The sequence below is a fragment of the Microcebus murinus genome, chromosome 22 (assembly GCF_040939455.1).
Source record: "Microcebus murinus isolate Inina chromosome 22, M.murinus_Inina_mat1.0, whole genome shotgun sequence".
NCBI lineage: Eukaryota > Metazoa > Chordata > Mammalia > Primates > Cheirogaleidae > Microcebus > Microcebus murinus.
Genome location: NC_134125.1, coordinates 12,899,143 through 12,915,403, shown reverse-complemented (window position 1 = coordinate 12,915,403; position 16,261 = coordinate 12,899,143).

Here is a 16,261-nt window from a genome sequence, read left to right as displayed (position 1 = left end):
GGTGCCTTCTCCACATTTTAGTCAGAAAAATGGATCAGGACCACATGAGCAAGGGCCATGAGTCCTGGTGGTGGTCTGAAAACCTTTTGACACTTTCTAGTAAGACCAAGAAAGGGCTAACGTTAAAACTCTCAGGATGGGCCGGGCGCAGTGGCTCACGCCTGTAATCCTAGCACTCTGGGAGGCCGAGGCAGGAGGATCGCTTGAGCTCAGGAGTTCGACACCAGCCTCAGCAAAAGTGAGAACCCATCTCTACTAAAAATAGAAAAATTAGCCAGGCCTGTAGTACCAGCTCGTCAGGAGGCTGGGGCAGGAGGATCGCTGGAGCCCAGGCGTTTCAGGTTGCTGTGAGCTAGGCTGACGCCACGGCACTCTAGCTCTGGCAATAAAGCAAGACTGCCTCAACAACAACAACAAAACCTAGCAGGATGGGTGTCAGAGGCAAGAATGCAAACCCTGAGGTCAGGAGTAGGGCCCTCTCTCAAGAAATGCTGTCTCGCCAATGCTCGTGATAACACGATCTGGTTATCCATTGCTGCATGACAAACCCGCTCCCAGCAGTGGCTGAAAACGATGGCGATCATTTATTTTGCTCCTGACTCCCCGGGTGACTAGGCTCAGCCAGGCACCAGGCAGCTTTTGCGTGGAGTCCCCCGTGCAGTTGCAATCGTCGCACAGGGCTTGGGTCCTCTCCAAGCCTTCTGCATCCGCACGTCTGGCATCTGGGCTGGCGAGAGTCACACAACTGAGCGCTGGAACAACCGGGGCTCTTTAGATACCTCTTCTCTATGTGGTCTGCCTGTGTGGTCTCCACACGGTCCCTTCAGGGTGACATACTTCTTCACATGGCACCGAAGGCTCCCAGAGTCTAGTGTCCCAAAGGAAACTGGCGGAGACTGCATTGCCTTTCTTTTAATTTTTTTTTTATTTTTAATTTTTTTTTATTTTATTTATTTATTTATTTATTTTTGAGACAGAGTCTCGCTTTGTTGCCCAGGCTAGAGTGAGTGCCGTGGCCTCAGCCTAGCTCACAGCAACCTCAAACTCCTGGGCTCAAGCAATCCTCCTGCCTCAGCCTCCCATGTAGCTGGGACTACGGGCATGTGCCACCATGCCTGGCTAATTTTTCTATATATATATATATTAGTTGGCCAATTAATTTCTTTCTACTACAGGCATGTGCCACCATGGCCGGCTAATTTTTTCTATATATATATATATATATTAGTTGGCCAATTAATTTCTTTCTGTTTATAGTAGAGACGGGGTCTCGCTCTTGCTCAGGCTGGTTTCGAACTCCTGACCTCGAGCAATTTGCCTGCCTCAGCCTCCCAGAGTGCTAGGATTACAGGCGTGAGCCACCGCGCCGGGCCTGCATTGCCTTTCTGTTCTAACCTATTCTTGGAAGCCACACGACGTCACCTCCACTGCATTCTGTGCATCAATGTGGTCACAAGGGCCTAACCGGATTGAAGGACAGGAAATAGAGACTCCGCCTCTTGATTAGGGGAGTGTGAAAGGCGGCATCGGTATGTTTTTGAACCCCCATAGTTTGTGCTCATGGCACAAATTATGAACATTCATCCCACGCGCAACACACGCTCACCCCCCGCCCCACACCCAGGACCTGTAAATATCAGCCGGAACAGCGTCAGGCTGTTCTCGGATCCTGTCTTCTCCGCCACGTCCAAGTGTGGGTCTCAGGCTCCTCAGCTGAAATTCCACAAGGACAGCTCCCTGAGTTACGTTTCTCTGGGTCTGAAGATCTGTGAACTCAACAAGCAAAGTCTCTTCCCCTAACACACCCAACCTACAACGGCGAGGCAGGAATACTGTTAGACATTTTAAAAGGAGGGAAGTGGCAGGCACTCCATGGTCCATAGCAATTCTGAGCCCCAGCTGGGCATCTGTTGCCAGTGCCTGGATTAGGGCTCAATCCAGCTGCCTAGCAATGATTCTCCATAGCTCCTGGCTCCATGCCTGGGCTCTCGGCTCTGCCATCTGAATCATCTCCCTGTTCCATAAGAAATATCTAGTATCTTCTGCTGAGTGATTCCTTTTAGCCTGCTTACTGCCTATAGTAGTTTGGGGATCCCAACATCCCTTTATACTTTATATTGTCTCTGTTCCATTTAGTCTAAACCGGCAGCGTTTCCATTAGTGTCATTATCTTTAAAATGTTGTGAGTCTCCTATTAATCTTATCGGGGTTTGCTCCGTTGAACAAAATCATGACCACAAATATCTTTAAGATAAATCCTTCCCTACCTCTTTCCCTTTGAAACTGCTAAGGGGCAATAATAACTTCAAGATTTTTAGACACCCTATTGTTTAAAAGAGAGGATTTACAGGACTTATCCTTCAGGTCCCGGAGGGCCTATTGACTGTTCAAAAGGTTCTCTGATTTTTCTGAGTTCTCAGCAAAGGATTTTATAATCCCACCCTGGATATGATCTTTGGCCTGAGGCTCTTTTTCATTCGAGAGTTCTTTGCCATCTGTAAACTCAGCAAAGTGCTGGTTTCTCTGTATTTCCTCCAAATTTTTCTTAAAAGTTAAACTATTCGTTTTAAAAGCACTCATCTATATCTTGGACCTTACCCTATATAGTTATATTTTTTGTTTTTTGTTTTTTTGGAGACAGAGTCTCACTCTGTTGCCCAGGCTAGAGTGCCATGGTCTCAGCCTAGCTCACAGCAACCTCAAACTCCTGGGCTCAAGTAATCCTCCTGCCTCAGCCTCCCGAGTAGCTGGGACTACAGGCATGCACCACCATGCCCGGCTCATTTTTTTCTATGTATTTTTAGTTGGCCAATTAATTTCTTTCTATTTTTAGTAGAGGCGGGGTCTCACTCTTGCTCAGGTTGGTTTTGAACTCCTGACCTTGAGCGATCCTCCCGCCTCAGCCTCCCAGAGTGCTAGGATTACAGGCGGGAGCCACCGCACCCAGCCCTTCCCTATATATTTATAAGCAACCAGTTCACTCTTTCAACATTCTTCCTGGAAATCTGCTTGGCTAAATCTACTAGCTCATTAGATATGTTTTCTGTTTTCCATATCACCATAGCCAATACTGGTATTAAGCTTTCCTCCAGCTTCCAAAAGCATGTCCTTACTCTTCTCAAGGCCTTCACCAGCAACCTCCTAAGGGCCCATTGGGCTTCCACTAAAAGACTCTTTAAGGCCCATCTTTTCGTTGTCACCCAATCTCAAAACTACTGCCACCTATTTTAGGCTTTGTTATGGCAGTACCCCACTTCCCAGCATCAAAATACGTTTTAGTCTGGATCTAGTTGGAGGGGTGGAACCACTAGGGGTGATGCCAAATGAGGGGTGTATTACAGGGATTTTGTCTCATGCAATTTCAGGAACTGGTTAAACAGTTTACACAGAGCTTTTCTTCTGGGTCTGGTGCTAGACTTGAGGACAGTGGGACAGGCAGTCCAGAAAGAAAGATGGACACAAAGTGAGAAAGAGCAAAGACCAAAAGAAGCAAGACCCATGAAGGTGGCCAGGAACCCCTGTATGTCCCTCACCACCTGCAACCTTCCAACTTCAGTGACACAGGTGACCTCCAGGAGACCTTCAGAGCTAAACAGTCTTCTGGCACAGGAGGAGGTGCAGAAACATCTGGAGTAGCTGCAGGTCTGGCTGCTGCCTCCCACCATCAAGGTGAGCCAGCAGATCACGATGAAACGTGTAAACCACACCAGCACCTGACCCTACACCCAACCTTCTGAACACGCACAGCTACTGCTTCCCTTTGGCGTGTCCAATCCCATCCACATTTCTCTTATGTTCAAGCCTCACCCAGAACCACAGACGGAAAGCACTTCTGGGAAATGTAATCCCAATTTAGCTTAGTTGGAATAAAGTATAATGAGAATGATATTGTATAGAAGAAAAAAACCAACAACCATGGACACCGGTGATAATGGGTCACAAATTATTCAAATGTGTCTTAAATGCACAATGGATTTAGGAATATCTTAACCAGTTTGTTGTTTTTTCTTATAGTTTCCCTTTTATGTATGCACAGAAATAATACATAATAACTCTCTGTAATTAAATAAGTCTAAAAGAGCTCTTTCAGTAAGTATCAGATAAATGTTACACATTTTAAGACAGCATTGTGTCATAGTTTAATTTGCTACATATTTTCTTTGTCAGAGTGACTCAGTATAATTGTACATCTTAACAATTATCAGTAGCATCGTAGATTCAATGAAACATGGAAAGATTCAGAGAAGTTATTAATAAATAATGTGCCCAAGGTAAATGATTTCACTTCCTTCAGCTCTTTGCTGAAATGTCCCCTGCACAGAGAGACCTTCCTTGATTACTCTGTTTAAAATGCAGCCCACCCATGACCACCATCACCACCCAGCCCTGCCCAGCACTCCCTGGTCCATATTTTGCTTTAATTTTCTCCTGAGGATCTATCGCTATCCTGGTATAACTATGCATGTTATGTATTTGTTTAGTTCCTATCTCCATAAGGGGAGAGATTTGTCCATTTTATTCACAGTGGTATTCTCCAGTGGCTAGACCTGCATCTGGCATATAATAGACACTCAAGTTGAGTGAATGTATGAATAACACTTTATTCAAACGTTAAGTTACAGCTGGAACTAGAACCTAAACAAATTCATTGGCCATCCAAAGCCCAGGCACTAAACCACTTGACCATACTGTCTCCTGGCTTAGCAGAAGATTGACTTTCTAAAACTAGCACATTCATCTCAATCCATGATTCTCAATTTGGGTACAAGGGGTGTGAAGGAGCATCTGTGTCAATAAATGGGACAAAAGTCCTCACCAATGACAGAAGACCACGTTCCTTATAATCAACTACAAGCCCCTACAAGACTTGGGGCCAGGCAAGACCTCCTGCTTCATCTGTCACTGCTCTTTACCTGGGTCTCCTCCCTCTGCCTAGAGTACTTTCCCCCCATCTTCATGGAAAGTGACAGAAAATCTAGCTCAAGCTGACTTGGACAAGGCAATGTATTGGCTCACAGAACAGAAAACACCATCATAGAACTAGCTGCTGGTATGGCTGGATCTAGGAACTCAATTTATTTTATGAGGACTCTGTCCCTCTTCACATCTCAGGTCTATGATCCTTAGCGTGGTAGGGGGGGGCCTCCCTTCTTAGACAGGCTTTCTTGGTGTGATGACAAGATGGCCCCAACAACCCATGCTACCAGCCAACCAACCAACATGCTACCAGCTCAGATACCTCCAGAGCAAAAGGAGCTTCTCTTTCCCAATAGCTTCAGACAAGTAGACCTGGCTTGGATCACATACTTCTGGACCAATCACTGATAGCCAGAGGGAGGGAGGCATGCTCTGATTGGTCAGACCTGAGTCACGTTCCATCTCCTCTATGTGGTTGGGATGCAGAGGGAGGATCAGCCCATTCAGGATGCCAAGGACTGAGAGTGGTGGGTGACAGATTGTTCACCCAAAGAAAACAGAGGTTCTGCAACCAGAAAAAGAGGTATATGGATGTTGGACAGGAAAAACATCAGATGTGCTTTACAGCTTGTATGTCTTGTAGTTTTTTAAAATATATACTAAAAAGAAGAACCCTGACATCAAAACCAAGTAAAATATAGTCAATCACAGAGCAAGCTCACTCCCTTTTCTGGCAGTCAGGGGTGGGTGGAGGGAGCTTAGAGCTCATCCATCCAAGTTCCCTCTTTTGTCCAGGTACTGTAGCTTAGTAATTAAGAACTTAGAGATACAACTTTGAACGGTGATGTAACATTTGCTGTGCCTCAATTGTCTCATCTGTAGTATGGGACTGATGATAGTTCACAGTTCATAGAGTTGACATAGGTAAAGAGCTTAGCACAGTGTCTTGCTCATAGTAAACACTCAATAAATGTTAGTCATGATAATGTTGGTTTTGTGTTTCGTTTTTGTTTTTTTGAGACAGGGTCCCACTCTGTTGCCCAGGTTAGTGTGCAGTGGCATCATAATACCTCACTGAAACCTCCTGGACTCAAGGGATCCTCCCAAGTAACTGGGACTACAGGTGTGCACCACTACACCTGGCTAATTTTTCTATTTTTGGTAAAGACGGAGTCTCCCTCTTGCTCAGGATGGTCTCAAACTCCTGGCCTCAAGCGATCCTCCTTCCTCAGCCTCCCAAAGTGCTAGGATTACAAGTGTGAACCACTGCACCTGGCTTATATTATTTCATAGATGTAGAACATCTGAAAATCAGATGCAGAGGACTGAGGCCCAGAGAGAGGAAACACTTGCCTGAGTTTACACATTGAGGATGTGGCCGACTGGAACACATGATCCCTGACTCCCAAATCAGTGTTTTCCCTGCGGTCCCCATACTGCCACGCTGGCGCAGATATCACCAAGTCCTGGACCTGGGCTAGCTGGAATCAAGAAAGCACTGATGTGAGAACATGCAACTTTTTGGGACAACTTTGCAAAACAGCCCCAGATCCTGAGTAATGGATGCACCCAGCCAGGGGACAGGGGCCTCAAAGAGGCTCCCAGCAACTCTATCCCCTAAAGCTGCCCAAGCCAGCAAGGTCCCCTGGAAGCCCAGCAAAGAGATCATCTTCCTGCCTACTCTTTATTGATGACTTTGATTCTCTCCTCTCTCATTCCTGATGTTTTTAGTATATTTTCCCAAAATCTACATTGTGATTTTTGTCAGGCGTACTTTGAAGGTTGGAACACACCCCTAGTGGCTTGTTTTTTTTTTTGTTTTTTTTTTTAAGACAGAGTCTCATTTTGTTGCCCAGGCTAGAGTGAGTGCCGTGGCGTCAGCCTTGCTCACAGCAACCTCAAACTCCTGGACTCAGGCGATCCTCCTGCCTCAGCCTCCCAAGTAGCTGGGACTATAGGCATGCGCCACCATGCTCGGCTGATTTTTTTTTCTATATATATTAGTTGGCCAATTACTTTCTTTCTTTCTTTTTTTTTTTTTTTTTTTTTTTTTGAGACAGAGTCTCACTTTGTTGCCCAGTCTAGAGTGAGTGCCGTGGCGTCAGCCTAGCTCACAGCAACCTCAAACTCCTGGGCTCAAGCAATCCTGCTGCCTCAGCCTCCCAAGTAGCTGGGACTACAAGCATGTGCCACCATGCCCGGCTAATTTTTTGTATATATATATTTTAGTTGGTCAATTAATTTCTTTCTATTTTTAGTAGAGACAGGCTCTTGCTCAGGCTGGTTTCGAACTCCTAACCTCGAGCAATCCGCCCGCCTCAGCCTCCCAGAGTGCTAGGATTACAGGCGCGAGCCACCATGCCCGGCTTCTTTCTATTTATAGTAGAGACAGGGTCTCGCTCTTGCTCAGGCTGGTTTCAAACTCCTGATCTCGAGCAATCTGCCCACCTTGGCCTCCCAGAGTGCTAGGATTACAGGTGTGAGCCACCACACCCGGCCTGGTTTTTAAAAAGTAGCAAGAAGCACTCAACAGGAGGTCGTCGAGAGCATCGCTCACCGTTGAATTGGAGGGATGATAGGAAGATTCAGTTTAACGAAAATTTGCCTGGTACCGACTACGTCCAGGCATCAGACGAATAAGCAGTGCCTAGCACAATGTCGAGCACATAGTAGGTAGCCAAAGTCTTTACTGAAATACTGAACCCACGCCTCCAACTCCTGACCTAAGGCTTGTTTTCCATAAATGGATCACCGCTTATTGAAAAGGCAAGGCCGCAGCACTGCATTGACTCCACACGAACCCACAGCTCCTGTCTTCCAAGCACCACCCCGAGGTGACGGTCAGGAGCTCAAAGCCTGGAATTAGACTGAACCGGTTTCCTGTTGCCACCCAGATGTGTGGTCTTGAGAAAATTATTTTATCTGTCTCAGCCCCTGGTTTTTTCCTAACCTGTACATGGAAAATGAAAATAACACAAACTCCTAGTTGACCGCTTGTCTTTCATCCTTTTTTTCCCAGGACTCAGTCGCTCTCTTCCGATAAGAGTATGTAGATTTGTTTTCCCTTTAGGGACCCCCCACTCCTCCATCCTCAGTCCACGTTTCCAGATGACGCTGACTCCACTCACAGCCCCAGATGTGGGCACACAAAGGAGGCCTGACCATCAGAGTGTCCCACGCCAGCCCACAGTGCAGAGAGGAGCAAGGATCCAAGTTGGAGACGCGGTTATTGCACGGAGCACTGGGAAAGAGAACCCCTCTTCCCGGTGGGTCTGCTGAGCTGGGCACCGGCACCCCTGTCACTGCCAGAGGCCAACTGGCCATCGCCGAAGGAAGGGGGCACAGGAACTGCTTGAGAGTGAGGCCAAGACAGAAGAAAGCAGAACAGAAAGATGGAAACAGATTGGAGACATGATTTAAACTCCTGGATCCAACTGTGCCTAGTTCTCCTGGACTGGCCAGTTCATGAGCCAAAGATTCGGGTTTTTTTTTTTTACTTTTTCCCCTGAAGCCATTTGGCTCGGGTTTCTGTTACTGTCACCAAGAGAGTCCTGGTGTGCCAGTTCCTGTGGACGACACGAGGTGATGCTTGCGGAACACTCAGCATAGAGCAAGCGCCCAAAAAAAATGACTCTTATTATTTTGTCATCCCTCGCCTGAACCACCTCATTACCCCCAAAATGATTAGCACAGCAAGCGACCACAACACCGAGGACAGAGCTGCTGACTTGGCCTGACGCATTCGTTTGCTTTCCTCTCATTGCTTTTCAGCTCCCTCTGCAGAAAGCTCCAGTGCCAGATGGCATGGGGAAGACGGGGACAGCTGGAAGCTGGCGCGGGAAGGTGGAGCCACTCCTGGTAGACAGGGAGGCTACGGCGGGGTGAGAGGTGGGTAGGGAGCAGTAGTTAGAGGCTCAAGGCACCAAGAGACTTCTAAGCCTCCAGACCTCCAGCTGCTGGAGGGTCAGCCTTGGGCATGGGCAGGTCCCCGGGGCTCCCAGGATCCCGCAGCCTCATGCCAACCTCATCCATCTGAGCAGCACCTCTTTCTTCCCCACTGCCTCTGCCCTTTGCTGGGTCACTTCCTCGCCTGTTTCTGCACAGTGAGGCCTCAGCACGTTGCGGAGGACAGTAGGGGACACTGAGATGGTGGGTGCTGTCCATGGTGCTGCAGTGGGGGGGCCAGGGGAGGTAGGGGACGGTGCCATGCTTCTTGGTTTCTCCTCCTCAACTTGATGGGAATGAGAGGCCCCCTATCCTCACTGCTTCCTTCACTCCTCCATTCTAAAGGGCTGTTATTTCCCCCACTGCAGAGGACAGTCCTGGTGCCCCATCCAAATTCCCTTGGATCCCTTTGACCCCTTGCATGCACCTCCAAGCTTCTGTGTGCTTTGCTGCTAAAACTTTGCACCTGTGACCTACTTCAGACCACCATCCTTGAGCTACTGAGCTGACCCCCCATTTGGAGATCCAAAACTCCTCGGGAATGTGTGTGCCCAGGGAAGACCACTGCCAATGGCTGGTGCTTGGGTACAAACACCCAGTTCCCTGGCCAGGAGGTGGGACTTATACTCCAGAGTGGGGCTGTGTACCCCATGCATGCCCACGCTCCCCAGCACAGAAGACGGAGCAGAAAATGCTTCCCAGATGAATGAATGAATGAATGAATGAATGAATGATAGAGATAGAGGGAAAAGCAAATGAGTAGTTTTCTACTTTCAATATTTTGAAAGCGGGTAAGAGAGGGTCATGATTCATGAGAAACAATCCTTCCGGTCTGTAATTTCCTTACATAAAGGTGTAAGGAAAGGAACAGGGCTGGCTTGGCTTGGGAACCAAGAGAATGAAGATCTGACTGTGCCTCTATTTCTCAAATGTCCCATTGAAAGATAGAATGGAAGAACCAAAGGACTCGTATGCAAATCCAGGGTCAAATCCACAGTCCCTCGCTTAGGAGCTGTGTGACCTTGAACAACTCAGTGACTCTGAGCCTTTTTTTTTTTTCTCATCCATAAAGAAAGGACAATTTGCAGATGCATCTCCCAGGGTTGGGAAGGTAAGATGCACACACTGGGTGTATTAAACACCGGCTCCCTTTAGCACTTTCCTCCACTCTCCCGTGACTGTGTTTTTCTCCTATTTAAGGCAGAGGTGACTAAACCCTTTCTGTTGGAAGAGAACTGAATGGTTCCAGAAGCCCTTTCGCACAATAGCCACCAGCTGCCTCCCTGGGGACGTGGAAGCTTAAATGGGACATTGCATATGAAACGCTTTGAGGGCCTTGGAAGAAAAGAGACGAGAGGATCCGGAGGGTTATTATTAGACATGGAAACGAGAGAGCTTGAGCCCACACACGCCTCTCGTATAATCAAACTGACATGCAAGTTTACAGTGCATTGAACACTGTGTTCCAGTCCAGGGAGCTAAAAATGGAAACCTGTGAAAACAGTGGCTGGGTTAAATCAGGAGCAGGCCTGGTGTGTGCTGAGCGGGCTCCTGCCGGCTCCTGCAGGACAGGAGAACAGAAGGGACGCCAGGCCCTCACCACCCGGGCTGGAGCAGCAGCGAGCTTTGGGCAGGCTGGGACACCACGTGCTCCACCTGCCGCAGACCCCCGCGTGGGCCTCAGACCCCACAGCCTTGCAGGACTATGAGAAACGCCCAGGTCAGGGCTCCAGCCTGTCCTTGGGCAAGTTACTTCACTGCTCTGGGCCTCAGTTTCCCCATCTGCAAAGGGGAGATATTACAAGGGTTGTTACGAGGCTGTAATCAGTTAATACATGAAAGTGCTTAGCAACGTGCCTGGTAGTAAGGCGCTGTAGTAAGCTTGCCGCAGATGTTAGCTTATATTGTGCGGGCCCTGTTTATCCTACCTTTTAGCCTTTGCTCAGACTGCATTTCCCACCTGGATCAGCTCCCTGCCGTGTCCTCCTAATCTCACTTATTTTTTCCTAAATCCTATCCATCCTACAAACCTCAGTTCAAATTTCATTTCCACACATGCACTGGGAGATGCATTCATTTATTTATTGGGCACCTACTACGTGCCAGGTGCTGTCCCAGGTGTGAGGCTACAGCAGTGAACAAAATAGACAAAAGCCCAGCCCTCCCAGAACTTGCGTTTCAGTGCATGGTTATAGTGTCGTTTTTTTTTTTTCTAATTATATTCATAAAACTACATAACAATTAACATTTTTAAAGTATGTCCTTGCACCTCCTAAAGTCGGCACACGTACAATGGGAATGCATACTGATATTTCAAATATGCAAATCTGCCACGCAGCGGTCTGCTGAGTGGCTCCAGGGCAGGGAAGCAGGGCTCCTCCCCTCTCTTTGGAGCACCCAGCTGGCCAGCTTGTGCAGCTTACAAAAAAAAAAAAAATCTGGCTGCCTTGAGTTGAGAAGCCAAGCTGCCTATATTTCACATTTCCCTCCCAACACCTGTCCCAAGAACACCGGATTATGCCAAAAGAACCCTCTGTACAAGCCTGCCTCCGTGTCCCCATTACTCCACACCTGGGATGGCATTTCACCAGCCTGATCGTCCCTGTCCAGATCTCTCCCCAGAGGCCAAGAGGCTGTTTGTGGAGTCTGGCGGTGCGCCTCGGTGTGTGTCCTCCATGGAGCTGGCCTTGGGACCCAAGGGCAGATGGTCTGAATGAACAGCACCCGACTGATCATCACCAGCTTCATCGTGACCTGTGTTGGACATAGCCCCCACGGCCCCCGCCGGGAGGAAAGGGTCACAGCAAGACTCTCAGCTCCCAAAGGAAGAAGGACGAGGGGCCCGAGTTCTGCTGATGGATGCAAAAACGTGTCAAAGCTGATGAGCCTTAAGCCTGTGGGCGGGGACGTTTTTGGTCCTCCCACACAGCCTAACGGATGCCACGCGGTGAACCGGGCGCCAGAAGATCACAGTCCCCATCTAGTGCCGTGGCCACTGACCATGGGAAAGTCATTAACCTCCCTGAACCTCACTCCCCCTGGTCTGCAAAAAGGGGATCCCCCAGAAAATCCCTGCTAATCTTACAGATCGCCCTGAGAGGAAACAAAATCAGGGATACAGATGTACTTTGTAACCATTGTTTACTAACTGTGCAACCAACACTCTCTCTGCCTCAGTTTTGTCACTTGCAACATGGGCTGAACAGTAGATCTTTCCTCAGAGATTTGTTGTGAAATAAGCGAATGAAGGCAATAAGAAACGTAGGTTTCGGGAAGGATGCAAGAGGGTGACTGACCATCCTGTTTTGTCCTCATCTGACCTCAGGTCTTGGGGTGGAAAATCCCTAGCAAACCAGGAAGAGCTGATAGCTCCAGGACTCAATGAGTGGCACCTAGTAAGGTCCAATATGCACTAATGAGCTCAATGAATAAGGCCGGTGCTCTCTAGGCCAAGAGTCTCCACCCTGCCCTGCCTACAGCTTGGAATCACCCAGGGTGCTTTTATTTATTTACTTTATTTTTTATTTTATTTTTTTTTTTTTTGAGACAGGGTCTATCTATCTCTATCACCAGGGCTAGAGTGCAGTGGCATCATCACAGCTCACAGCAACCTCAAACGCCTGGGCTCAAGCGATCCTCCTGCCTCAGCCTCCCAGGTAGCTGGAACTACAGGTGCACGCCACCACGCCTGGCTAATTTTTCTAATGTTTTTGTCTCACTCTTGCTGGTCTCGGACTCCTGGCCTCAAGCAATTCCCCCACCACCACTTTGGCCTCTCAAAGTGCTAGGATTACAGGTGTGAGCCACTGCACCCAGGCTTGGGTGCTTTTAAAAACTGCCCCCACAGGGCTTCACCCCAGAGTAATGGAATCAGAAACTGTGGTGTGGCATTGCTATTGTGAACAAGTTCCCTGCATTAACCTAACATATAGACAAGGGTAAGGACCAGCCCTTTATCCTTGCATACTGACCGAGTGACTTTGGGGGCAGCGGGGACAGTCATTGAATCGGGGTTGTTGTAAGAATTAAAGAAGAGAAGCAGCACTCAATAGTTATTGAGAAGCTCAATAAATGGTAGGCTTATTATTATTCATTTAATTAGCCTAAAACGTGCTTTAGATCTCAGACTCTGGAGCCCGCTTGGATTCTAATCCCAGCCCTACCACTTTCTGAGCATGTGCATCTGAGAAAGCAGCTCACCCCTGTGCCTCAGTGACCTCATCTGCAGAATGGGGATGTTCATTTCTGCCTCCTGGGACTGTTATGAGGATGAAAGGACAGAAGGTGGGGGCCGCCAAATAAGAGCTGAATCATTTTGAGATAGGACACACACCATTCCTCATCACTTCTTACTGAACCCATTTTGCAGATGAGAAAATGAGGCTTAAACAACTTGTCCAGGTTCACCCAGAGGCTAAGGGCAGGGGCCAGCAGCTGTCAAGTCAGAAATCGCTTGTTTCTGTCACCCCCTGTCAGCCTTCCACACCCTGGCTGCCCCCCTCACCCTGGTCTCGTGCCTGTCCCCTGCATTCTTCCCACCATTCTCACAATTTCGTTTTCTGGCCCTGCAGCCACAGGCAGACACACAACACTAACCATTGACATGGGTTCTAAGTCTGAGCCACAAACACACACAAGGTCTTTGCATCCAGGTGAATTTTCCAGGTGAGGGTCTCAGAACCCCGCAATCTTCCCACCTTGCCCTTCTCAGAGGAGAATCCAGACCCCATGAATAATTTAATCCCCATAGCAACACCATGAGGTAGGTACTGTTATTATCCCCATTTCACAGATGAGGAAACTGGGGCTCAGAGAGGATTACCATATTTACTCAAGGAACCCAGGGTGTCTGGCTGCACAGCCATGCTCTGAACCATATCCTGCCTCCAGAGATCAGTTCTCAAGAATGGGGGGAGGCACCTCAAAATAAACAAAGGGGTGTCTATTTGGATTTTTGTTTTGCTTTTTTTGTTTGTTCATTTTATGTTTTTTGTTTTGTTTTCCATTAGCTCCATCAAGAAAGCCTGGAGCCAAGAGTAAAGGACGAGAAGCAGTTTTCAACACAGCGAAAAGAAGAGCTTTCCAGCCATCAGAACTGCCCTTAAAAGGAAAGACTGCCTAAGCCATTAAGAAGCATGTTGGAATTATTAAGATTGGTTAAGCCCCAGGGAGGTGGTGACAGAGAGGGTGGAATAGCCCCCAAAGAGCCGGCTTAAAACCTCTAGATGCCTTGAACTTTGAAAAGATTATATAATTCAATTTCAAAAAATCAATCCAGAAAATAAGCATAAAGAATGCCAACAAATGCTTTCTTTGAAATATCAAATTCTTCCCCCAACAAAAAAAATGGGAGGGAGGAGATAGAAGGAGGAGTTCCCTGCTTCTCCTTGTTTGACTTTTATACAATGAACGTGTACTCCTTTTGTATACAATATTATTTTTGAAAATAAAATTATTTTAGATGACTTTTGGAAGTCTTTTGGGGAATATTCATGATGTCATGTTCAGTGAAAAATGATATAAAAAGCAAGTCACGATGTAACTTCTTAATTTTTTACATTTATTTTTAAATACCAAAATACCATTAATAGTAGCTGGTAAGGGATGGTATTACTGGCAGTTTTTATGCTTTTCTATATTTTTAATTTTTTTTTTCTACGACTCACATGAATCAGCTGTGCAATAAGAAAAAATGAAGGTGTTCTTGAAAAGGAAGGGATCTTTGCCAAGGATTGAGCTTCATGGCTAGGAAGTTTCAAGCAGGGGCAGGGAGTGGGGCTAAGGGGTTTTCCAGCTTTGGGGGAGGGGTCAGAGATAGGAACTCGAAGAATCCTTGGTGCTAGGATTCTGAGATTTATAAAACCTGAATAGTTGAGCCAGGGAAGGGGGTACTGAGCAGACACAGGGACAACTAAGAAGGAATCTTGAAAAATGAGAAAGATGGTGACTTTGATATGATCTCAGGCACATTCATACAAGAGGAGGTTGTAAGCCTGAGAACCCTGGCAAAGGGCAGAGTTGGAAAGTTAAATTGAGGGATTTCTTGCTTAAGAATGATCAGTGAAGCTTGCCATACAGAGAAGATCTTCAGGGAGAAAGTCTTGCCTAGTATTTCCCAACCCTTTTTGCACCTTAAAATCAACTGGAGAGCTTTCAAAAAACACTAATGCCCTGGTCCCACCATGGGTTGGCTAAAATAGAAACTCTAGGCACAGGGGTTGGGTATTACCATTTTTTAATTAATAGACTTTATTGGGTTTTGTTTTTTGGTTTTTTTTAAGAGATGGTGTCTTGCTATGTTGCCCACACTGGTCTCAAACTCTTGGTCTCAAGGGATCCTCCTGACCCAGCCTCCGGAGTAGCTAAGACACCAGGCACATGCCACAGCACCTGGCTTCTTAGACTTTATTTTAAAGAGCAGTTTTAGGTTGAAGCAAATTGGGCAGAAAGTACAGAGAGTCCCCATAGATTCCCTGTCCCCACCAACACCCAGCCTCCCTGACCATCAGCATCCCCGACCAGAGTGGCACCTTTGTTACAGTTGATGAACCAACATTGATTGACACATCAATATCACCCAAAGTTCACTCTTTGTGTTGTACATTCTATGGTTTTCACAAATGTATAACACATATCTACCATTATCGTGTCCTAACAGAGCAGTCTCCCTGTCCGAAGAATCCTCTGTGAGCATCAGAATGTTTGAATACCCCAGGTGATCTTAAGGTAGAGCCAGGCTTGAGAACCACCACTCTACTCCGCAAGAAGAGAATTATAAGCACTAAACCTTGAAGAGCACTTGCTCTTAGAAGAGAGACTGAGAAGTGAGTTTTGAAAGACAAAGAAAGTTCCATGAGGGCTGTGTTGGGCTCAGGGATATACCAGCCGGGTCCTCCTTCAGGGCAGAATTGATTCTCCCACTGCTGGGCATGCTGCCCTCTGCTCTCATCCTCCTGCAGGGATTGCCTGCAAAGACCCATTTTGCCCAAGGTTACTCTACAGGGCTACCCACATCCAGTGACTAGTTGGCATGATCCTCTCACCCCCAACCTGGGACAGTCCTGAAGGATCACCCAGTTTCAGAACTCCTGGAGGGTTGGCGGAGGCCTCGATTTAGACTGCATCGCAGCTCAATGTCCCCCTCTGCCCTGTCTCGCTTCAGTCCCTTCCATCCACAGGTGTCGATCCAAGAGCTCTACCTAATAAACCTGCTGCATGCTTGTCTCTGCGTCAGAGTTTACTTCCCAGGAGAATTTCCCTGCAACATAGAGCACTGCATTCTCAGTGCCTAGACAGTGCCTGGCTCATAAACATTCAATATTTGCTCATTGAATTGATTGAGTGGTTGATTAAGAGGTGGGAGAGCTCTCTATGGAAACTCCACTAGTCTCATCTGTGA